Source organism: Tursiops truncatus, chromosome 12 (assembly GCF_011762595.2).
Source record: "Tursiops truncatus isolate mTurTru1 chromosome 12, mTurTru1.mat.Y, whole genome shotgun sequence".
Classification (NCBI taxonomy): domain Eukaryota; kingdom Metazoa; phylum Chordata; class Mammalia; order Artiodactyla; family Delphinidae; genus Tursiops; species Tursiops truncatus.
Window position 1 is genome coordinate 79,527,717 of NC_047045.1, and position 23,859 is coordinate 79,551,575.

A 23,859-nucleotide genomic window follows, 5' to 3' on the forward strand; every position below is an offset into this window, starting at 1 on the left:
GACAAGGCCAGAGAGCTGGCCTCATGGGTGGGGCCCTCAGAAAAATGAGCCTCCCCCGTTCCCCCTCTTGTTCCAAGGCCCTCCCAGCAGTGTGAGCCCTTCAAGGCTCCCCAAGACCCAAGGGAGTGGGGATGGGGAGTTTACAGCGACCAAGCTCAGGTCTCAGCGGGTCACATTGCATCCCTGTGCTGCGGGAAGAGGGACCAGGGATCAAATAGATTAAGACAGCTTTTGGGGGAGGGGCACGGCCCCACCAAAGGAAATGAAAATAGTTGCAGTTTCATTTGCTTTAAAGCGCAGCCCTCGTAATAAACGTGCGCGGCAAATGTGCTGAGCAAACACCTCGGCCGTCATCAATATGCGGGGGCTGTTTATTGCCTCATAAACTTGGAAGCAAGTGATATTGTCTCTTAAATCAATGGCTGTGCGTACAGCCTTGGTGCTCCAGGAGAACAGGACATCCAGGCTGCGCCGGCACTTAAATTAATGGCTGGAACTGTGACTGAAAGGTGCTTAGTCACTGCCTGAGGAATTAGGAGCCGGTGCAGAGGGTGAGGAGCCTCCTTAGTGCGCATCTGTGTCAGGACGATGGGCGAGAGCGCCTGGGATGCTGCGGGGCCTCCCCACCTGTGAGCTGAGCTACCCGGGACCCGCCGGGGTGTGGAAGGAGGGGGGGGGTCTGTCTACAGACTCTGGGTCCTTGAGGGTGCTATGGGTCCCTCTGCTTCGGATCCCCAGCACCTGGCATCAGGCCCATTCAGGGTAAAAGCTGGAGGAAAAGGGCAGGAGGGAAGGAGGCCAGGCAGCCAGGTTTCAAAAGGTGGTCATGCAGGTGTTTATGGGGGTGGATTCTGCAGTGGAGGGAATTCCACGTACCGGGGTGGGATGGGGATAAAGACACCTGCCGTTGAGAAGGCTGCAGTGTTCATGCAGTACCAGCCCAGTCGAGAGACATCCATCAGGCCGTTCATTAATGAAGGGCCTGGGCAGGAGGGCGCTTGGAAGCTAGCCCAGGCTGCTCCCCAGGCTCCTGTAGTGTGCTGAGTGGTGGACCCGAAAAGATATGTCCATGCCCTGATCTCTGGAACCTGTGAATATGACTTTATTTGGAAAAAGGGTCTTTGCAGATGCAGTTAAGGATCTTGAAATGAGATCATTCTGAATTATCTGGGTGGGCCCTAATTCCCAACAAGTGTCCTTATAAGAGAGAGGCAGAGGGAGATTTGAGACAGAAGAAGGAGGGCACAGAGGAGAGGAGGAGGCCCTGTGACCACAGAGGCAGAGAGTGGCCTGATGAGGCTACAAGCCAAGCAATACCTAGGGTTGCCAGCAGCCTCCAGAGTGAGGAGACAGGCATGGAACAGATTCCGCCCCGCCCCACCGGCGGCCCCCAACCTTGACTCCATCCAGACTCTGGCCTCCAAACCAGAAGAGAATACATTTCTGTTGTCTTAAGCCACCAGGGTTGTGGTAATTAGTAACAGCAGCCACAGAGACTAATATGCTTCTCTTCCCCAAACCTGGGCTCAGAAAAGTAGGTGCTCACCAGTGGGCCTTCTAGCAACTGCTCCTACATTCTGGAGATAACTGATTCTGGCCGGAAGTGCTCAGACTGGTGGGGACAGCCCAGCCTGGCAGAACACTGGAAGAACTCAGCATCCCCGCTTTCCTTCTCTTGGCCTCAGCAAGTGCCCTTATAATAGAACCCTTCGAAGCGCAGGTGGCTTTGTACACCTCAATTTGTTAACCTGCTCACGCGCTCCACGACTCCTGCCGGGTAAAAGTATCAAAGCAGCAGTTGCCACTGGAATTTCACTGAGGTCACATTCGGGCTTGGGGACGTGTAACAGGAACCTACGATACGGGCGTGTGGTTTCCATCCGGCAGCTTACGTCGCCCTTCCTGGACTGCAGCCACCTCAAGCTCAATGCTGATTCTCGGCTGCCCGCCCAGGTAGTGTGTCTTGATGTTTCTCTCGTTTCCTGCAAGCGCCCACCACCGCTGACCCCCCCCCCCCCCGTCCCCTGAAGAGTGGGCAGCACCCAAGCCTGTGTAGTCATGATTCAGTCGTCCTGCACGTTAGTGAGTTTGCTGCCCAACCGACACAGCGGAAGTTCATGTGGAGGCAGATTCCCTCCGATAAATTAAAGAAGGTGCCACGGGGGAAAAGCTGGTCTTCTTTCCAGAGCCTCATATGACCTTGATAATTCTGAGTGTGGTTTAAGGTCAAGCTCACTGCCTTAAAGAATCAGAGACCCCAGATGGTTCACACCCAGAGTCCTTCCTCTCAAAACGGGCTCACAGGAGACAAGGGCTCCAGAGTGACAGTTTATTAAACTACATTGAGAAATAGTTAGGCTCAACTGTGTGAAATTACCAATATTCGAATGCTTTCTACCTAGAAGAGTGTCAATTCCATGTGGTTTAACAGTAACATTACTGCACGGATCCGGAATACTCAGGTCCATGTGGCCACAGTTGTCCCCTGCAGGTCCCGTATGTGGGAAACCCAATTATAATCAAAGAGGTACTTGGTGAGCGATGAACTGGAGCAAGGATTCTGGGGCTGGATGGTGAGAAGCAAACACGCAGGCCCTGGCAGCTGTCAGCTGGGAGCTGGCCTGGCCCTCGCAGCTCGGCCATGGTGTTCTTTTGTTGAACAAACACAATTTCACTGAACACCAACATCGAACAAGGTCACTCTGTGACCAGGATGGAGAGAAAACAAGGCCAGTCCGTATTCATGTTTGAACACAGACAAAAAGATAAGCGCACTGTTCAAACCGCCAGCGGCATGTTCCTCCCTCCCACCTGGCATGTGACGGCCATTTCTCTACCAATTACAGTCTTATGTAAAACGGGATGCCCAGTCGTACCCAGTCTCAACGTTCTGGTTTCCAATCCAGAGCGACTGCCCCGAACATCATCTAACGCAAGCCCAAATCCTAACGTAGATTCCCCCCCAGCCCCCCTCACTCAGATTCTCCGAGGTTCTCCACGGTAAGCCATCTCCCTTATGGCAACGAGTACCAAGAAACCCAGCTTTGTTCAACTACCCACATGTTCCTGGTGTGTTTTGCTAGTGGGCAGTGCTGACAGCATCAGGCTCTGCCTGCCCATCCTGGCATCTCCGCATTGAGGCGGGCTCACTGCTCTACCGTCACCATCATCACCCCGACCATTACCCCACCGTGGTAATCAAGTCCACCGTTACCTCAACAGTACCCACCACCCCTCTGCTAAGTGACTTAGATACATTTACTGTTTTATCCTTCTTCAACGCAGTGGGAAAAGTACAGTTATCTACATTTTCCCAAATAAAGCTACGACGGTTCAGAGAAGTTAAGTCACTGGCTCAAGATTACATAGCTAGTAAATGGCAAAGAAGGGGTTTGAAACCCCAGTCGCCATGTACGCTCTACTGCTTCCTACCTAGCAGAATGCCCCAGGGCTTGGCCCAGAGGTACCCTGCCGCCTCCCCCTCCAGTCTTCCCTTTTCTTGAACATGAGCTGCCGCAGCTGCTTCTGTGACTGTCCCGTGCAACCCTGGCTGACCCGCATCCGGCCTGTAAACTGTTGTGTTTCTTGAAGGTGGCTTTGCACATGTTTGCTCTGGTCTTATGTGTGGATTTCATAATTTAACTTTTACAGGAAGATTTTATTTCCTTCATATCCAAGTTCTTGAGTCTCTCTCCCTGTTGTCTCCATGTGCCAAATGCAGTGAACACGTAGTCTTTCCGGAGCCAAGAATAGAAACTAAGGTTTATGAGTTTCAATCTATTACTGTAAGCAGCAGGATCACTAACTCCCCGTATCTTTTATTTCATGACCATATTTTTCTCCATAAATGGCATCTTTTTAAAGATGCTTAGCTATTGGGCTAAGAGGCCCAATTCAAAGTTTTAAATTCAGATGATTCAGGCTACCTGAAAACATACTAAGCATCTGAACTACGGTTGGAAAATACCCTTTTTACATGCTTGAATAAGCCCAAAACAGCTTAAAGGATTTTCTTCAATTTAAAAAAAATAATTCACTTCTGGACTGATGAAAAAAATGTGATAAATTTCTACACAAAAGCAATGCCCTAAGAGAGAATAGCATATGTGGCTGTGAAAACCAGAGGCTTTGAAGCATACGCAGCCCAGCCTACAAGCAAAGCCTCTTCGGGCTTGTAATGTATACGTCAAGGGTATTTTCCAGGGAACCTGGCTCAGGTGGGTTTAGGGGTGTTCAAAGTCTGAGATTTCTTCTTCAGATGTGTGTGTGTGTGTGTGTGTGTGTGTGTGTTAAACACCCACCTGGTACAAAGATTAGAAACTGTAATTGGGCTGGCCATAAAATATTTTGAATTATTTTTGATGTTATCAAATGTGAAAGGGGGACTTCTTCAGTGAGGAAGAGTGGAATGGCCGCTTGACACCATTCACGGGAAGTGCAGCGACCCCCCCCAGATGCTACAGAGACTTTCTCCTCTTCTTTCCTGTAAGGCTGTACTGTGACCTAGAAGCAGCTTCCAAAAGTCCTCAGAAGACACATCTCGTGTAGTGGTGGCTACTCCCTCACTGGGCTCCTGGGTGCCTAGCACGTGGAGCTGTGAGCACGGAGCTCTGGCATTTTCCGACTGTAGCCCTCGGCCAGGATCTTCCCTCTGCTGTTCCCAGCTCTGGGGCCAGGCACCTGAGAGTGGGCCTCACAAGGCTCCCAGACCTGCTTTCCAGGCCCGGGTCCCCTCCAGGCTCACACACGGGAGGGATCACTCTGCCTACCTTAACCGGACACCAGGAGAGGCCATGCCATTTTCTGTCTTCCTTCCTTCCTTTCTTTCTTTCTGTGTTCTTTGTTGCTTCTCGCGGGCTTTCTCTAGTTGCGGTGAGCAGGGGCTGCTCTTTGTTGCGGTGTGCGGGCTTCTCATTGCGGTGGCTTCTCTTGTTGCGGAACATGGGCTCTAGGCGCACGGGCTTCAGTAGTTGTGGCTCGCAGGCTCTAGAGCGCAGGCTCAGTAGTTGTGGCGCATGGACTTAGTTGCTCCGCGGCACGTGGGATCTTCCCGGACCAGGGCTCGAACCTGTGTCCCCTGCGTTGGCAGGCGGATTCTTAACCACTGTGCCACCAGGGAAGTCCGCCATTGTCTTTCTTGAGTAAAACCTTCAAACTAGGTCAAGGGTCCCCTCATGGGGTGAGTACTCGACTACTTTTCTCTTTCCTCAATGCATCATTTTGAAGGGAAAACAAAATTTAAGGCTCCGTAGAACCCTTGTCTCATCTGCTTTGCTCATAGACAGTCACCCTCCCCAGCAAAAACAGAAACACAGAAACAAACGGGAAACAACGAACAGTGCCATCTTCCCAGAGACCTTGGGCAGCTGCCAGCTGGGAAAAGAGATGCGCTTTTCACCCACACCCAGGAGGTTGTTTTAGTTTTAATATCTCACAACGGTGATTCCAGCCAGTGACCCAAGCATTGAAAGGCCCCTGTCTCGTCACCTCCTGCTCAGCCCTGTCGTGTGTGGGGGATGCTTGCCACCCCTGATTCAAAGTGGCAGACCCTCGGCAGGGTCTGTTCTGTCCATGAAACAGCAGACCCTCCAAGCAGAGAGTGTGGGCTGGCCGCTCCACGCAGCCCCTTGGTCCCCGCGCCCTGCACCCACCTGCACTCATCCGTACCCCCCCAAGCCCATCTGATCCGGTAGGGGGAGCCCACGCGGAATCTGCTCCCCAGGCCCGCACAGCCCGCGGGGCACCTCTCCGCAGGCACAGGCACGTCGCGGGGCCGGGACGGAGCAGTGCATCTGCAGCCACGTCAGAAATACATTGATTTTCGTTACAGCAACAAGGCCCATCCAATTAAAAATCATCACCCGCGTGTTCCAAGTCTTCATTCTTGCCAAGTGTATTTGCCGCTGGCAGAAAACAATGCTGTTTGTTAAACGTGGCCTCACTTCCCCCACTGATCAGAGTTTTGAAGCACCCCCCAATGCTGGAAGGCGTGAGGTTTCCTGACGTGATAGTAATAAATACTTGAGCCTTGAGGGGGCTGGGGCAGGGCCCCTTTCCTTGTCTGGAGCTGGAGTTGTCACTGTGTTTTAAGTTTCTGTCTAGGGTTAGTGACACTGGCCAACCTGCTGAGGAGGGTGGGAGGCAAGAGGATGATTCTGCGCTTGTAATTCCTGCCTGGGAAGTAGTATTTATGAACTGTCAGCTGGATGGGGAGTGGGGGGAAGACAAGGCAGCCATGTGAAATTACAGAGCAAACCGTACACACGTACTTCTTAGCGTCACATAAACAGAACGCATGAAAGACAAATAGGACAGAGGCAGGACACATATACCTGCCCAAGGAGGCCTGTGTATATGTATGTCAAGAGGTCAGTCCCTTGGTGGAAGCAGTAATAGATTGGAATAGACAGGCACTGATATCAGACAAAGCTGGGTTGCAATCCTGGCTCTGCCTCTTTCCAGCTGTGTGACTTTAGGCAAGTTACTTAATCTCTCTGAAGGCCATCATCTCTATCATCTGGCGAATAATACCTTCCTTTAGAGAGTGAATAAAATTGTCACCCATAAAACTTCTATAAGAGTACTTGGCAAATAGCAATCGATGGACAAAATTTTAATTATACTTCGTAGTTCTCTGCAACTTTCAACGATCTTCCTAATGTCTATTTGCACAAGTCTGGAAGTGTCTCAAGAGTCTATATTTAACTTTTTCCTTTTCTGGTTCAGGGTAGCAAAGAAAGAAGTTAAATTATGCACAGACAAAGATTCACTGACAAATCCCACTTTTCTTCCTAGAGATACTCCTTCTGTTTCCAAACTTCCCAAGGTTTCCTTTTTAACCCAAATTTCTGTACAGTGACCCAGTGAGATGCCGGTTGTCCGTGGAGTGTCTTCCTCTCCATTCTTGCTGTTGTGGCGTTTCTTTTTGTGTGGTCTTTATGGCATTGCTACTAAGTGAGTGGGAGCTGGGGTGATGCAGGGGTTAAGCCGTGGGCTGGGGAATTGACCCGTCTGCCTGGAACCTTTCACATTAACTCACTTTTTAAAAAAGATTTATTTATTTTATATATTTTTGGCCACGTCGGGTCTTAGTTGCAGCACGCGGGATCTTTGTTGAGGCATGTGGGATCTTTCTCTGCGGCGTGCGGGCTTCTCTCTAGTTGCAGCATGCGGGTTTTCTCTTCTCTAGTTGTGGCGTGCAGGCTCCAGGGCGTGTGGGCTCTGTAGTTGTGGCGCACGGGGTCCAGAGCACGTGGACTCCGTAGTTTGTGGAACGTGGGCTCTCTTGTTGAGGCCTGTGAGCTCAGTAGTTATGGTGTGCGGGCTTAGTTGCCCCGCAGCATGTGGGATCTTAGTTCCCTGACCAGGGATCAAACCCACATCCCCTGCGTTGTAAGGCAGATTCTTCACCACTGGACCACCAGAGAAGTCGCAACACTAACTCATTTTGTGATCCAGGTTCTCCAGGTCTCAGTACCCTTGTCTGTTAAATGGAGATGAGAAGAATGGTCCCTTCCTCCCGGGACTGTTGACCCAGGACACTGAGCTTTAGGTTCCTGACATCAAATTAACCATTATGTTGCAATTTTGCACTCTTCTGAAATAACTTTTTCTAGAAAGTAACCAAATTATTTCTGACTCAGATTTGATATCTCATTGCTGTCTGCATCCTTGCCAGACTGTGGTATGGTCAGTCTTTCTAATATAGCCATTCTAATAGGGGTGTAGTGGTATCTCACAGTGGTTTTAATTTGCATTTCCCTAGTAATGAAGTTTTTGAGTATCTTTCATGTGAGGATTTGCCATTTGTATGTCTTCTTTGGCATTATCTGACAATTTGGCAAATTATCTGTTCAAATCTTCTGTCTAGTTTTTAGTTGTGTTGTTTATTTTCTTTTTTTATTGAGTTTTGAGAGTTTTCAAAAATTTTTTCTTGGTACAAGGCCTTTATCAAGTAGGTATTTTGCAAATATTTTCTCCCAGTCTATGGCATGTCTTTTCATTCTCTTAGCATCATCTGTTGAAGAGATGAAATTTTTAATCTTGATAAAGTCTATATTGTAAATCAAGTATGTTCCAATAAAAATTAAAATAATAATAAATAAAATTCAGCCATGACCTAAAAAAATATCTTCATAAAGTCCAATTTATCACCTTTTTTCTCTTATAAGTTATGTGTTTGGTGTTGTAGCTAAGAAATCTTTGCCTAAACCTAGGTCACAAAAATTTTTCCTATGTTGTCTTCCGGAAGTGTTATAGCTTTAGGCTTTAAATTGAGGTCCATGATCCATTTTGAATTAATTTTTGTATGTGGTGTGAGATTTGGTTAGAGGTTCATTTTTTTGACTATGAATGTCTACTTGTTCCAGCATAATCAGTGAAAAGATTATCCTTTCCCCATTAAATTGCCTTTGCCCCTTTGCTGAAAATTAATTGGCCATCTATGTATGCATCTATTCCGGAGAGAGTCTTGATTTTCATCGTATAATCCTGTACTGAAATTCTCTGCTTCCGGCCTTCAGCCCCTGAAACTCTTCCCCATGATACCCAGACAGGCCCCTCTCCCTCCCCATGGACACCGCTGGCTGTTGGGTCCCCAGCACAACCAGCATGGACTGCTTTTCTACATTCCTGAAGCTCCTTAAGCCTTGTCCTAGTGGGGCTTGGCTACAGATGAATCCACAGATCTCCCAGAGGTGGCTGGTCCCCAAACCATGTTTTCCAAGAAGCCTATTATACAAAAGCGCCCTCCCAACTCTGGACCATAGATCCAGATGCCCAAGAGACTCTGAAACCCTGGCCAAGCTGGAGAACCCAGAGCTCCCTCACGTCCCCCCACCTGCACCCCAGTACCCCACCTCCCATTCTCACCTCCCCTTGACTCCAGTCAGGCTGGAGAACCTTCAAGAGAAAGATCAATTAGAAGATGCCATCTGTTTTTTGAAAACACGGAAGGTTAGCCCTTCCGGCAGCCATCTTGGCTGCCTCTCCTCCTCCAGCTGCCTGCGGAGGGCCGCACAGAGAGAAGGGAACATCGGAAGAATCTCTCGCTTATTTTCCCAGCAGTTAAGAATTAGATGAATCCAGAACTGGCTCTACACTTGGCAGAGCACCTGGACACAATAGTATGCTAATGAAACGATTAAATGTCTCCACAGCGGAGCCCCATTTCATTTACTTAACTTTTATTGACCTCTGATGAATGTCTGCCAGAATTCTAGCGCAGCGTGGAAAGGCACAAGCGAAGCGTCTGCCAGCAGGCAGGGTTTAACCTGACCTTGTAGTTTCCTCCTTCTTCCCCAAGCCGGAGAACCCACAGCCATCATCTCCTCTCTCTAAGGCACACCCCCTGTAGATAACTTAATTGGTACTGAACTGGAAAACTAACAATAAAAATGTTTCCTTTTTCAAATAAAACTGGTCTTGGCTAGGAAGAAATGCAAGGGGCTGTGTTCCTTCCTCAACGTTTCCACCTCTTTCTTAAGGATGAGGTGCTACTGGCTTTAGGACATTCAATTGACCAAAAACCATGTGGTTTGTATCTAGGACAAAACGCAGGGCCAGAGAGTTCTACCAAGGTGTTCCACAAAAAAAATATTTTTAAAGGGGGGAGGTTTTTAAAAATTTTTTTATAAATTTATTTATTTTAATTTTGTTTGTCTGCATTGGGTCTGCTGCTGCTCGTGGGCTTTCTCTGGTTGCGGCGAGCAGGGGCTGCTCTTCATTGCAGGGCGTGGGCTTCTCATTGCGGTGGCTTCTCTTGTTGTGGAGCACGGGCTCTAGGCGTGTGGGCTCAGTAGTTGTGGCTCGCGGACTCTAGAGCACAGGCTCTGTAGTTGTGGTGCACTAATTGCATGTTGGATCTTCCCGGACCAGAGCTCGAACCGTGTCCCCTGCATTAGCAGGTGGATTCTTAACCACTGCGCCACCAGGGAAGCCCCCAAAGGGGGCAGTTTTAATGATAAAATTCATTTGAGAAACCTGTCTACTTTATCCCTCCTGTAAGATTCAACAACACACTTTATCATGTTAAAGACTCTGGAGAGTCCTGATGCAGCAGATTCACTTGCTGAGCTAAATCCACCTGCAATTTCCCCAAACTTACTTAAGCTAAGAACACCTTTTTTTTTTTTTGCAAACCTAATACCTGTTAACACCAGGGAACTCGGTTGGGAAATGATGTTCCAAAAAATTCTGTAAGATATTCCCACGAAAGCAATGTCTGTTGTTCTGTTCTATTCAACTAACCTCTTAGAATTAGTGAGTGGTGAAATAATGAGGAATCGGGGGTTTTCCCGGGCTCCCTGACATTTCCAGCTTGGGATGTAGAAGGAAACAATGAGGTTTCCAGGCACACGGGGCGGGGTGGGGGGGCGGGGGTGGGGGCAGAAGCCCGATTAGCCAGGTGATTAATTAAGACTGCTCGGGAGCCCCCTAGGTCAGAAGTCCACCTCCCTGAATTAGCACAGTAAGTTGCTATCTAGCACATCCGTTTTTTTCCTTGCTTCTCATGCCAGTTTTCCGAAGAAATTCATTTTTTCCAACACTTCCAATCTGTCTCTTAGGAGGCATCAGCTACGAAACAATGGAATCGCTACAACAACAGTGGCTTCCTCCCTTAGTTTAGAGCCTTCTCTGCCACTAACGTGCAAAGAGATTAAGCGCCGCTGCCCCCTGGACCGAGCTCTCCCGCGGTCAGGAGACATGCAAAGCCCCGAGTCAGCAGCTCGGCCGTCACCCTCCCCTCACCCTCTCTCTGCACAGCGCCCTGTGCTGTCATCTGGAGCACGTGTGCTTATTCTAATTCTTTATGCCTTGTTATTCTGTCAATTTCTTAATCTATTTATGCTGACTTTATTTTTAGTGAGCCCGTTGTGACAGCAGACCCTGAAATTGGTTGTTTCTTGAAAATGGCCGTTACCAAACGTACTGCAGACCCCGAATAACATGATGTAAGCCCCAGGCACTTCCTGGGCGTCCACAGCAGCTGTCTCCTTTTAGAGCTGCGTATCAATTTCCCCCTCGCACAGGCTTGCCCGGGAAAGGCGGAAAGCAACGCAGTCTAAGATTTAGATGAGCATCTCTGGGTCTCGCTGAGAATGCTCATTTCTTCTCCTTTTGGAGAATTTCTTCGAACATTAATAAATTCCCTCCCCTCTCGCTATTTTTTGTTGGCAAACTATTAAAAAATGCAAATGACCCAGAAACCAATTAATTTTTAGAAGGTTGCAGCTGTTTTGCTCTGTTCACAAGACATGGTGGGCATATTTAGGGTGTGTGTCTGCGAACGCACACCCACATGTGGAAGGCACTGCCCATCACAGACGCGTCACATCTCCAGGCATGAGCCATCACTCCACCGTGTCCATGCAAGCAGATCACTTTCGAAACGCTTTCCACTTCAGAAGCATCGCAAACAGAGGCAAGAAGGCGATAAAATGAAGTTTCAACTTCTCAGGATGAGGAAATGCCCTGTGGGGAGGCAGGTGCCTGCACGGGCGTTCTTCCGCAGGCTGTGTGCTTCTGGCCACCATCCAGGCGAGGGCCCGATGTTCTGAGCCCTGGGGACTTAACGCACTACAGCTGCAGGCCCCACTGGTGGAATTTGGTTAGGTTTAGAGCTCATAATCGCAGGCATCAAAGTCTTTCTTTTCTGATGGTTCTCAACCTGTCACAACAGTATTCCTGCAAGAGGACGTGGTAGGTTTTTCTTCCACCTTCCATTATACGTGCCCCGTGCTCTTCATGGCCCACCCGACAGCCATTCTCCTTCCCCATTTTTCCCTGCCGGGAGCAGCTGGGTTTGGTTGAGGAGAGGGATGGGGGTCCAGTAACACCAACCTCACAAGGTACACTGTGCAGCTCAAAGCGAATCACCGCAGCGCCACAACTGCTGCAGGACTGGGCACGTGACCCAGTTGTGGCCAGTGAGGCACAGGGCAAGTCTGCTGACGGGGCTCCTGGCAAAGACTTTTTTTTTCCCAGTAAAAAAGACAAGTCAGTTAAGGAAAGTCTTTTTGTACCTTCTTTTCTGCCCCAGAGAATGCTTTTGTGTGCTCTTGTGTTGCTTGTGGCTGGGCAGTATCCTGTGACCGTAAGTGGCAGGACTAGGGTGGACAGCCCAGTGTTGAGGATAGTGGAGGGGCGCCTAGGAAGCCGTCCAGCACCTGCACCCACACCCATCTCGGACCTGCCGACCTCCAGACTTCCAGCCGTGGGAGATAGTCACCTCTCTTTATTCTTAGCTGCTGTTTGTCAGGTATTTTGTTACTTGTGGTCAGAAGCATTCCTGACTGATGCAAGGCTCTCTGGGTTGGAAGAGACGTTACAGTCGTGTCGTCTAGAATCACTGCTCTAGGCTGCTTGGACCCCTGCTCTGTCATTTCCACGAACTGATCTTCCAAACTGTGCTTCAATGATCAGAGGAGGAGTAGTTGCTTCCTTCTGGAGCCCCCACGCTGCCACGGAGCACGTCCGCTGGAAAGTCTTCCTGATGTGAGGAGAGCATTCAGTTTGCTAGCGTGTGAGCTGGAGACCTGGGGCTAGGGCTGAGCCCAGCTGTGAAGGGCAGGGGCAGACAGGGGAAGGCTGCAGGAGATGCTGAGGGGGAAGCTGCTGAGGTATGCCCTCCTCCCCCAGCTTTGCTCCCTCCTGTGAGCCTGTGGTTACTCTTGAGGGTTATTTTTTAAACAGTTTTATTGAGATATAATTCATATGCCATAACAATTCACCCATGTAAAGTGTACAATCCAAAGTGTATTCACAGATACGTGCAACCAATCACCAGAATCAATTTTAGATAATTTTCATCACCCAGAATGAAACCCTGTACCCTTTAGTTATCGCTCCTCTACTCACCATCTCCCCTCCCTCCCCCAGTCCCAAGCAACCACTAATCTTTCTGTCTGCAGATTTCCCTCTTCTGGACATTTCATAAAATTGAATCGTTTAATACATGCTCTTTTGTGACTGGCTTCTTTCACTTCGCATAATGTTTTCAAAGTTCATCCACACTGTTTCAGCACTCATTTCTTTTTATGGCCAAAAAATACTCCACTGTGTGGCTATACAGTCAATTCCTGTTATTTTTGCTAGTTGCTTTCTATAGAGTCACCATGAACATTGAACTAGCAAATACCGCACCATTGCTCCTGGGCAAATACGGGGTTGGGTTTCTGTGAGCCTCTGGCCACAACATTTTCATCAGTGAATCAATACATCACCTCGTTTTGTGGTATTTGTGTTTAAAGACACCTTGTTTGATATATATAGTTGACTCATTAACATTGAGCTCATGGCCAACAGCACAATAATTCAAATTTGAAAGAGCGGGGGGGGGGGGGGGGGGGGGGGGGGGGACGGGGAAGCGAGTGTTGCCTGAGAGGACTCCTAGGACAGACACACCTGAGTCTGCCCAGCGACAGGCTTCCTGGGGCGGGGCGGGGCTGGGCTGGGCTTTCAGCGCCGAACCCCGGCAGTCCGGGATGGCTGTTCACCCTTCCCATCTCCCTAGAACTTCTGCTCACCCACAGGCCCTGCTTCTGCCCTTTAGAGTGACGCAAAACAAAGACAGTCCTCCTCCCTGTCACACGAAGACCCTCCCAACGCTTGAAGACGCGCCTTGGACCCTCCCAAACCCTCTCGGGCTCAACGTCCTCGTTTCGTGGACCTTCCTCGCGTCGCGCAGCGTGGCAGAGGCCGCCGGCTGATCACAGAGCGGGTTGCTTCTGCCCTGACGACCAGACTGCACTTCCCAGCCTCTTTGGCAGGTAGGTGTGGCCATGGGGGTTCTAGAATGTGAGCCGAAGGCATGTGGCCACCTCCAGACCTGGCCCCCACACGCCTCGCCCTCTGGGTCCCCACCCTCTTTCAGCATCATCACTGGAGGGGGCTGACCCCCTCGCAGGAACACGGTGCCCATGTTTGTTAGTACCTGCAATCATTTCCTTTATTTGATTGGGGTCTATCTTTCCCACTTGAATGTAACCTTCCTGAGGACAGGGGAACCCTCTCCCTTGGGGGCCTGGCACCCACATGAGTGAGTGAGTGAATCCGGTTCTCACCTGTGCCTCTTGGTGGCCCACGCCCCCGTCTAGTGACAGTGGCAGCACCCCGAACCCAGGCCTAAAACTCACCGGGAAACCCAGTGGGGACAGAAGGGAGAGGCCTGAACCCACCCCCAGAAAGCCTAGGAGGTCACAGAAGGATGACAGCTTTTCTTTTTCCTTGATATCACCTCAGTATTTGTCAGGTCCCGGCCTCCTGCCTGAAATAACAAGATGAAAAAGTCCATCGTATCAGTTCCTTTTAGTCCACGTTTCTCTGAGTTTCCTTAATTGATGATTATTTTCTATAATAATCTCATTAATTTTTTTTTGAAAAAGTATCTTCTGTGTTTATCAGCAAAATGCCAGGAGCAGGTAAATACCGTTAGAGAGAGCCACTCAGGCCTGGGCCAGCTGCTGTGTAACTGGACTGGGATACGGAGGTGCTACTTGGGTTGAAAGCCTGAGGCTCCTTGTAGCACCAGGTTCTTTCTGGAAAGAAGTTCTCCTTCTGTGGAGGGGAGTGGGGAGCTCAGGGGTGGTCCCGAGCAGCCAGGGTTCTACCCAGTGTGTCACAGAATTACCATCACCCCCAACACGGTCATCGTCGTCTCTGCATTTACCAAGTGTCTGCTCTATACCAGGTCCTCTAGGACAGCGGTCCCCAACCTTTTTGGCACCAGGGACTGGTTTCGTGGAAGACAGTTTTTCCACAGACGGTGGGGGATGGGGGGATGGTTTCGGGATGATTCAAGTGCATTACATTTATTGTGTGCTTTGTTTCTATTATTATTACATTGTAATCTATAATGAAATAATTATACAAAGTAATTGACCTATTATGGTCTCTGTGCAGTCAGACCTCTCTGCTGCTAAGGATAATCTGTATTTGCAGCCACTCCCCAGCACTGGCATCACCACCTCAGATCATCAGCCATTAGATTCTCACGAGGAGCGAGCAGCACCTAGATCCCTCCTACGCACGGTTCACAGCAGGGTTCGCGCTCCTGTGAGAAGCTAATGCGGTGCTGATCTGACAGGAGGCGGAGCTCAGGTGGTATTGCGAGTGACGGGGAGCGGCCGTGAATACAGATGAACCTTCGCTTGCTACCCTGTTGCTCACCTCCTGTCGTGCGGCCCAGTTCCTATCAGGCCACAGACTGGTACCGTCCATGGCCCAGGGGTTGGGGACCCCTGCTCTAGTAGGTGCCTTACCCACAAGGTCTTCTAGAAGTATCACTCTGAGGCCAAAACACCTTCGTCAAAGATGTGGCAAACCAGCACAAGTTATGAAAATACAGGTGCAAACAGAGCGCATGTGACCCTCACCCCCATGCACATAGCCAACAACCAAGAACTTCAGGGACATGTGCTAAGATTTAGCTGGGGCAATGTCTGCACCTGACTGGGAGTTGCTGCTCTAGGCCGGCTGTGGCTGGGAGCCTCAGCTTCTCCCTTCAGAGCCTGGGGCCAGCCGGCTTCCTCTACTCCAGGTGTGCATGCCGGGCCCAGGCTCAAGGGGCAGCAGCTGCTCCAGGGAAGCTTTTTCTCACAGTCATGGCAAAAGTGCAAGAAATCAAGTGGGAACGGACAGGGTCTCCTAGGAACCATCACGTCACTCTCCCCAGGTGCCCACATCTGAAGCGAGCCACGTGGGGAACCCTAGCGCCAAAGCGGCAGGGATGCCTAGCTCAGTGTCACGTCATCAAGGACACCTGGTGGTTTGTGACACAGTGAGTGTGGCAATGTACCTGACACGCCTTCCCCTCCCTTCCACACGGTGGAAGCCCCCGAACTCCTGCTCCTCTGCTGTGAAGGCAGGTCAGGGTGAGGGCTTTTGGGGGGGGTAGGCAGGCAGCCGTGTGGAGCAGCCCTGTCTACTAAGGGTTCAATTTCTGTTTCTGTCACCTGCCAGCTTTGTGACCTTGGACAAGCCACTTAACCTCTCCAAGCTTCAGTGTCAAGTATGTAAAGTCCGGATAATAACAGTCCTGGAGAAGAAGGTAAGGATAGCGTGTGGAGCCCCAGCCCACAGCCTGACGCAGGGCAGGGCTCCGGAGACGGCAGCCTCTTGAGGCTTCTGGCTCTCCCTAAGTGGTGGGGCATTTGGGTGGAAGAGGAAACAGCTGTGATGCTCCCCAAAGAGCTGGTCTCTACAGAAGGTCAAGCAAAGAGCATGCAAGTGGGGAAGGAGGGAAATGATCCAGGTGAGGACGAGGCAGAACCCAAACAGGACTTGATTCCTGGAAGCGCCCAGGTGTTTTCAGCATTTGTGTAGGGAATCTGGATGCTTCCAGAAGAGGGGACAGAAGAGCAGGACGGAAGCTGGCGGAGTCGATGAGGCAATGTGTTACTTCACGCCGGGCGTTTGAAGGTGGGGTGGCACCAGGTTTGTCCCGTGGGGTCTCTGCATCCCCCTCAGCTGCACATCCAATCAGTCTCCGGAGGACGGGGTTCTCTCTCAGGGTCTCTGCATTGGGAGCCAGGAAACCGGCCCAGACTGGATCACGTGCCCACTCCTAACCAATCACTGCCACGGAGATCAGCTTGGCCTCGGGCCAATCAGGGTGCGGCCCGGCGCTGGGGGAGGGGTCCGTCCCGAGTAGTTTGTGGCGGCAGCCAGAGGGGCGCCCCGGGCCCATAGGGACCGCAGGCCCAACAGGAGTCGTTCAAAAGGATCCAGAACTGAAGATGCCTCCCTTTCACTGGATCCGTGTGGAGCCCAGCCCCGGGCGCGGGTGAGAGTGGGTGGGGGGCACGGGGAGGGGGTTCAGGCGGCGGATACGCTGCTGGGGGCCAGGACTCGGTGGAGGGCGGGCTTGGGACCCTGAGTTCCCACGCTGGCTGTACCGCGAGGCGTCCAGCGTGCGCCCCTGGAAGCGCGGTGGCGCTGGGAACTCAGGTGTATTGCGTCTCCACACACCGGTTCTAACGTCAGCTTTAGAAAGGAGGCCCGCGGGAGAGCTGGGTTTCCTTGACACCATCTTCCTGGGGCCGGAGGGCGAGGGGAAGTTCTGCACGTGCGGCCGCCGGCCCCGCGGGTTCAAGTCACAGCTCCTGGGGCCGTGCTTGCGATTGGGTTTCCAGCTCCTGGGGTAGTTTTCAGGATGTGAAGGCGGAAATCGGGAGGGAGACGGAGGGCCCCAATACCCCGATCCCAGAGCTGTGGCCCCCCGTCCCCAGTGGGCGTTGTCCGGTGCGTGGAGCGGGGCGCGGAGGTTGGTGATGGAGAGGTTGGGCATCAGAGGTGGAGGCCAAGAAGGGCGGACTCCAGACCGCACGGCTCCAGCGGCCCAGCTGACGCCAAAATCCTGGTGGTTCGGGGCTTCCCTGGTGGCGCAGTGGTTGAGAGTCCGCCTGCCGGTGCAGGGGACACGCGTTCGTGTCCCGGTCTGGGAGGATGCCACATGCCACGGAGTGGCTGGGCCCGTGAGCCATGGCCTCTGACCCTGCGCGTCCGGAGCCTGTGCTCCGCAACGGGAGAGGCCACAGCAGTGAGAGGCCCGCGTACCGCAAACAAACAAACAACAACAACAACAAAATGAATGAACGAACCAAACAAAAACAAATACAGAGAACAGAGGAGTGGTTACCAGAAGGGAAGTGGGGGGAGGGCAAAAGAGGTAAAGAGTGTGGTGATGAATGGAATCTAAACTTCTGGTGCTGAGTTTGCTGTAGGGTATAAGAAGTAGAAATATAATGCACACATGATACTTAAATAAAAACGTTTTTTGAATTAAAAAAGAGACACAAACGTTTTGTTTCTGAAAACATTTTTGAAGCACTGGAACAGAACAGTGTGTGCGTGGGCAAACACACACACACAGGCAGCTGACAGGACGTGGCAGGGACACTGACAAGTGCAGCAAGGTTCTTATGAAAATGGAGGGGACCCCCCCTCCCGTCAGACACAGCCTTGTGACCTAGGGAACCCCTTCCTTCATCCCGTGGCATCCGAATCCCTTCTGGTTTTACTCCCTGCCCCCCGAGGCCGTGGCCGTTCCTTTACTCTGGATAGCTCAGCGAAAAGGAGGTTCAGAGAAAGAACCTCTGGTACGAGGGGCAACGTGGAACGTTGTCTTTAGGGTTTGGTGTTCCAGTCGGCCCTAAATTGAGCCACCCATAACACGTGAGATTATACCCCAGGACTGGTTTACTGATGAAAACATTATTCACTTGGCAACAAGCAATTGAGTGTTATGTTTTGCCTTGACCCAGACAGATCTTCTAGCCCGATAAGCGGTATTTTACATTTGAAGCAGTTATCGTTGTAATTACAGAGATGGCTGCCATTAGAAAGGTGGTATTCTAGGAAGAGTGTCAGAGGCTCCTGAACACTTTGTTCCAGAATCCACAGTTGTAAGCCAAATTGGATTTTTTAAAATTAATTATTATTTATTTATGGCTGTGTTGGGTCTTCATTGCTGCATGCAGGCTTTTCTCTAGTTGCGGCGAGCAGGGGCCACTCTTCGTTGCAGTGCATGGGCTTCTCATTGCAGTGGCTTCTCTTGTGAAGAGAAGGCTCTAGGCGCTCGGGCTTCAATAGTTGTGGCACATGGGCTCAGTAGTTGTGGCTCGTGGGCTCTAGAGCACAGGCTCAGTAGTTGTGGCGCACGGGCTTAGTTGCTCCACGGCATGTGGGATCTTCCTGGACCATGGCTCGAACCCGTGTCTCCTGCGTTGGCAGGCGTATTCTTAACCACTGCGCCACCAGGGAAGTCCCAAATTGGAATTTTTAATGAGTCCCCTTGCCTCTCTGTTTGCTTTTTGGAAGTAACATCATATCAACTTCGGATATCATTTCCTGGTTTGGTTGGAGTCTTCAGAAAACTGGCTTTTATAGTATTTAAGGCTAACTTACTGATTGCTTTGGTGCTTTTGAATCGTTGGCTTAAAGAATGTAGTGGGAAAAAATCGCAGTCACCAATCACAGGAGCAAAAAGTGTAACTTTATCTTTTCTACAATTAAACTTAATTTTTATCCTGAATCCCATTTCTGTCTAATGGCGGAAAACCTAATTTAGGTAAATTACAGGTTAACTGTGGACAGTTTCATGATCTAGCAGCCATTTTGTGCTTCAGATCAGTTAAATCAGTTGGTAGATTGCAAGAGTGGCCCAATCCCTCCCCCGCCCCGTCAGGAGTGCCCACCCACTCTGACTCTGGCCTTGAATGTGTGACTTGCTTTGACCAATGGGATCTTAGCAAACGAGAAGCAATTAGAGGCTCCAGAAGCACTTGCATCGATCAGACTTTGTTGATCTTTTTCTCTGCCGTTAATACTAGGAATGCCTACCCTAGTTCGCTGACCCAGGAGAAGAATGAGACTCTTGGAGCAGAGCTCTCACCCCAGGTGTGACCCAGGCCATCCTAGATCCGTCGGGCACAGCTACTGCAGGTGCGTGAGAGGCACGTTTCAGGTGAGCTGTACCCCACGGGCTCCTGAGGTGTATACCACCCAGGCTTGTGGTGGTTTGTTATGTAGCATTTCAGTGGTAGTGAATGAATGACCACATGAGGTGGTGGTACCTAGGGGCAGTGTCTGCCCTGCTTGCACTAGCATTCACGGAGGTATGACGTCTTCCTCTCATGTTTCACTAACGACGTCCATTCCTAATGAGATTCCCTGGCCAGAACTGTCCGTTATCGGTGTCCACCAAGGTGGCCACAGTTCCATGTGGCCTCAGGCTTGCATTGGTCATGACGATGCCCGTGGCCTTGCCTTCCAGGGCACCGGGAGGGTTGCCGACCTCCATCACCTCCCTGCGGCTGAGAGAGACTCAGGACTATCAACCAGCCTCTCTTCCGCTGCTCCAGGAAAACACCTCGACTCTCCTGGCCCAGTCCTCGGTGGCATGGGTTCTGTTTGTGCGCCGGGCGGCCCTCCCAGAGCTCCAGACAGTTAGGAGGCCCGAGCCCTCTGTCCTCGGATTCCAAAGTCCTGTCTTAGTGACCTGGTGCCGGCCCCCCACTCCCCTTGAGAGGGGTCTGCGTCTCCTCAAGCCTGTGTCGTGTCCCTGTTGTCCTCCCCGCCCCTTCTCCCTGGACATCAGTCCCCTTCTAAGGGCGTCCCCGCACCCGAGCCCCTTCCCCCGCAGCCTGAGCCGTCTTCACGTGGCGTGTGGTCCTCTGACTCGCAGTGCGGTGTTGATGGCAACGCCTCTGACTGGATCCCTTGAGCGCACTTGCCTTCAAGACAGTTATCTCTGTGATGGGATTCAAGAAACGATTTTAATCTGAAAAGCCAAGAACTTGACCCCTCTGCGCCCCAGTGTCTCTGGGTTCTTTCCATTTTCTGGGCGTGTTGTGTTACTGAGCGCGTTGGAACAGGCTGGTAACTTGACTCAACAAGGAAATGTGTGTGAAAGAAACCAGGGTTTATCCTGTCACAAGAATATGATTACATTGACAGTCTTTTCTTGATCTGAGGTGATTGGCCAGTGAGAGTTTGGGGCAAAGTTGATGAAGAGTTTGTGTGGGGAGCGAGGAGAGGTTGTGTGAGCGGGGGCCAGCAGGGTGCTGATTCCCGTCCCAGGGCCGATGCTGCCCTCGGGCCTCGGCGTGAGTCACTTAGCTTCTCACAGCCTCAGCTTCGTCCTCTGGAGCACCGGGTTGGACCAGGTGATCGTTTCGTTCTCTTCCGGCTTGGAAGTCCCGTGATGCTGGGATTCACGCCAAGCACAACCAAGAAGCCAGATTTCTGACCTTGCTGAACTGACCCCCTGTCCTTCTTTAAACTGGCAGCTTTCTCTTCAGTTTCAAAGTCTGATCATTTTCGTAATTATTGTGCAGTAGTTTGACACCGGACCTTGGGTGACAACTGGACCCCATGTAAACATCAGAGGGTAACAGGAAAAAGATCATGGGCTTTGAAGTTAGACCAACCCAGGGTTTACCTTAGGAGGTGTTTAACGGAAAATAACTAATAAAGTCCTGACGGACCATGGCTTCGACCATCTGGACGTTTGCTGCTGACTCAACAGGAGTCTGGAGGTAGGAGGTCCTAAGATTGGTTGGACAGCCCAGCCGTGTCATCCGGGCCCTGGGCACGTGCCAGGCTTCCATTGCATCTTCAGCTGGTTGGCTTTATCCTTATTGCCTCATGGTGCTGAAAAGGCTGCCACAGGCAGACACCTTACCCTCCCACAACATGTCCACCAGCAAGAAGGAGAGGCAGAGGATGCCAAGGGGACCTGTCCTTGAACTGCTCTCTCCTTTCTATCAGGGAGAAAATCTTTGCCAGAAGTTTCTGTTCCCGCCGCTTTCTCTCCCATCTCATTGGCCAGAAGGGGTCCGAGGCTCACCCCATACTAACAGTGGCAAAGGAGGACAGGAGTCTTGTGACCGGCCAAGACCAGTCAGGATGCATCTCTTGGGGCCAGCCAGTTTCCATAAAAGCCAGGTGCCATTAGCACAGAAAAGGGGGCATTAGCTCGTAGGATCTGCCCCCACCCCCACTTTTAAATTTGGGCTCCATTTAATTGTCTGTGTGAGCCTGAACGAATCACTCAGCTTCTCTGAGCCCCATTTTTAGCATCTGAAAATTAGGGAGAAGCCTACTGACTTCACAGGCTGTGGGAGGGACTGAGTCAGACAACGTGGGGAATGGCCCCAGAACACTTGACCGTACCCTGCACGGGCCAGGCACTCGAGCAGTGGTAACCTTGCCCTTCCCGGCAGCGCTCTGGATGACAGCCGGTGAGGGCAGCTTTGCTGAGCTGTCGATTCCCAGTTCCCAATTTCGATGAACTCCATTTCCAGGACAAGACACGCACGAGCATTGCCAGAGCCAATGCGTTTGGCTCCAGCGTTTACTGCTGTGACACCTGCTGCTCGAACGGGCTCTGTGCTGTTTTGTACATGTTAGTTTTGGACAGTGGCTGCACATTTTGTCTTCGGATTTCTTAGTGGGGAGAGGTAGCATCTGGCAGCATGGCCTCCGACCGCGCGGCGTCTCGAGCAAGCACTGTCGCCGGCTGTGAGCTGGGATCGGACTTCTGTGAAGGGAGAGAAGGGCATCTGTTCAGAGAGGTGTGGCCGCCCCGGGGGAGGCCCCGTCGTCCACATTCCCACAGGGCTGGCTAATGGGCCTCTCCAAACACAAACATGAGGCAGAACTCCAGGGCTTCTGTCCCCTCGCTGCGTACAGCCGGCCCATCAGCCCTCCCTAAAGCCCGCCGTCTTCCCACCATCTCCTTTTGTACAGCCCCAGGCCAGGCCGGCCTCCTGGGTTCCCCACGCAGCGCCAAGTGGTGCTTCAAAGACAGGCCCCACGCAGATCCCCCCAGGCCTGGGCCCTTCCTGTAGCCTCCATCACAGGTACAGACCGTCCCCGACTTGCGGTGGTTGGACTTAAGATTTTTCAAGTTTATGATGGTGTGAAAGTGATACACACTTGGTAGAAACTGCACTTTGAACTTTGAATTTAGATCTCTTCCCAGGTTAGGGATGTGCGGGACCATCTCTCTCGCGATGCTGGGCAGCGCCAGCAGTCCCGCGGTCACAAGGGTCAACAGCCAATACGCCTGCGGCCACTCTGTACCCGGACACTTTGTTTTTCACTTTCAGTATAGTATTCAGGAAATCACAAGAGATATGCAACACTTTATTGTAAGACAGGCTTTGTGCTAGACGATTTTGCCCCAGCGTAGGCTCATGTAGGTGTTCTGAGCACGTTTAGGGTGGGTGAGGCTGAGCTGTGATGTCCGGTAGGTTTGGTGTATTACACGCATTTCAACCTTTACAGTATTTTCAATTTACAATGGGTTTATCAGATGTGACCCCATCATAAGTCGAGGAAGACCTGTAGAATAAAATCCAGCTCTTTCCTCGGCCCAAGGCCTCATGATCCGGCCCCGTCCACCTCTCAGCCCCTTCCTCACACAGGGCCGGCTTCACAGGCACCACGTCTGCCGTCCCGCCGGTCCCATGCTTCCTTCTTCCTGTGCTGTCGCCGTCTGGAATCCTGAATAATTTGTGAACGAGGGCCCGCGTTTTCATTTTGCACTGGGCCCTGCAGATTGTGTCCTGTCCTCACATCCTCCTGCTGTTGGCCACACTCCAGCTCTCCTGGTCCCTGGAACACCCAGGCTGCTTCTCCTCTGGGGCCTTGGCCGTTTCCCCCGCTCTTTGCAGGGCCCCTGCCTTTTCAGCGGGCGGCCTCAGAGGGGACTCCCGCCCACACTCCCCCCCGCCTGCCCAATATCCACCCACCGCTACACTCCAGGCTCACCCTGTCCCTGCCACACCAGGGTCCTCACACTTCAGACAGCGCCCAGCACAGTGCGAGTACTCGATACACAGGTGCTGCGTGAGTGAAGGACATAGAGCAGCTGTCAGTTCCAGAACTTAGGCTCTGTTTCTGGCCTGAAGGTAGTAACTGTGGGAGTTAAAAAATGTTGCTCACAGAAAGAGTTAACTGCTCTGTGACTTTGATTTGGGACGGGGGTCAGCTGAAGGAGAGAGAGGGAGTGCGGCCGCCCCTTCGGTGGGGCCAGCGCTGGCTTCTGCAGAGACGCGATTAACTGAATATTCTGAACACTCAGTGAAGAGCTCTGATGACTTAATAAAATTAGGAACTGAAGTAAAGGACAGTGCCTGGAAGAAGAGCACCTTACACACACACACACGTCTATACACCTACCCATACACACCCCTACACATATACACGTATACACGCATATGCATACACAGATACACACACCCATATACATGCCACACACACACCTATACACATACACACACCTACATACACACATGCATACACAGATACACATACACCCACATACATGCCACACCTATACACATGCATACA

The 23,859-nt window shown here is 51.3% G+C and overlaps 1 long non-coding RNA gene across 1 annotated transcript in view; it reads left to right on the forward strand.

The window, feature by feature from the left end:
- LOC109552796 (uncharacterized) overlaps positions 1-23,859 on the forward strand; it is a 44,804-nt gene extending 20,945 nt beyond the window's left edge. Inside the window, exons 7-10 of the long non-coding RNA XR_012324958.1 lie at positions 13,553-13,769; positions 15,961-16,434; positions 19,332-19,443; positions 19,775-23,859. This is a non-coding gene — a long non-coding RNA (uncharacterized lncRNA). The remainder of the gene's footprint in view (positions 1-13,552; positions 13,770-15,960; positions 16,435-19,331; positions 19,444-19,774) is intronic.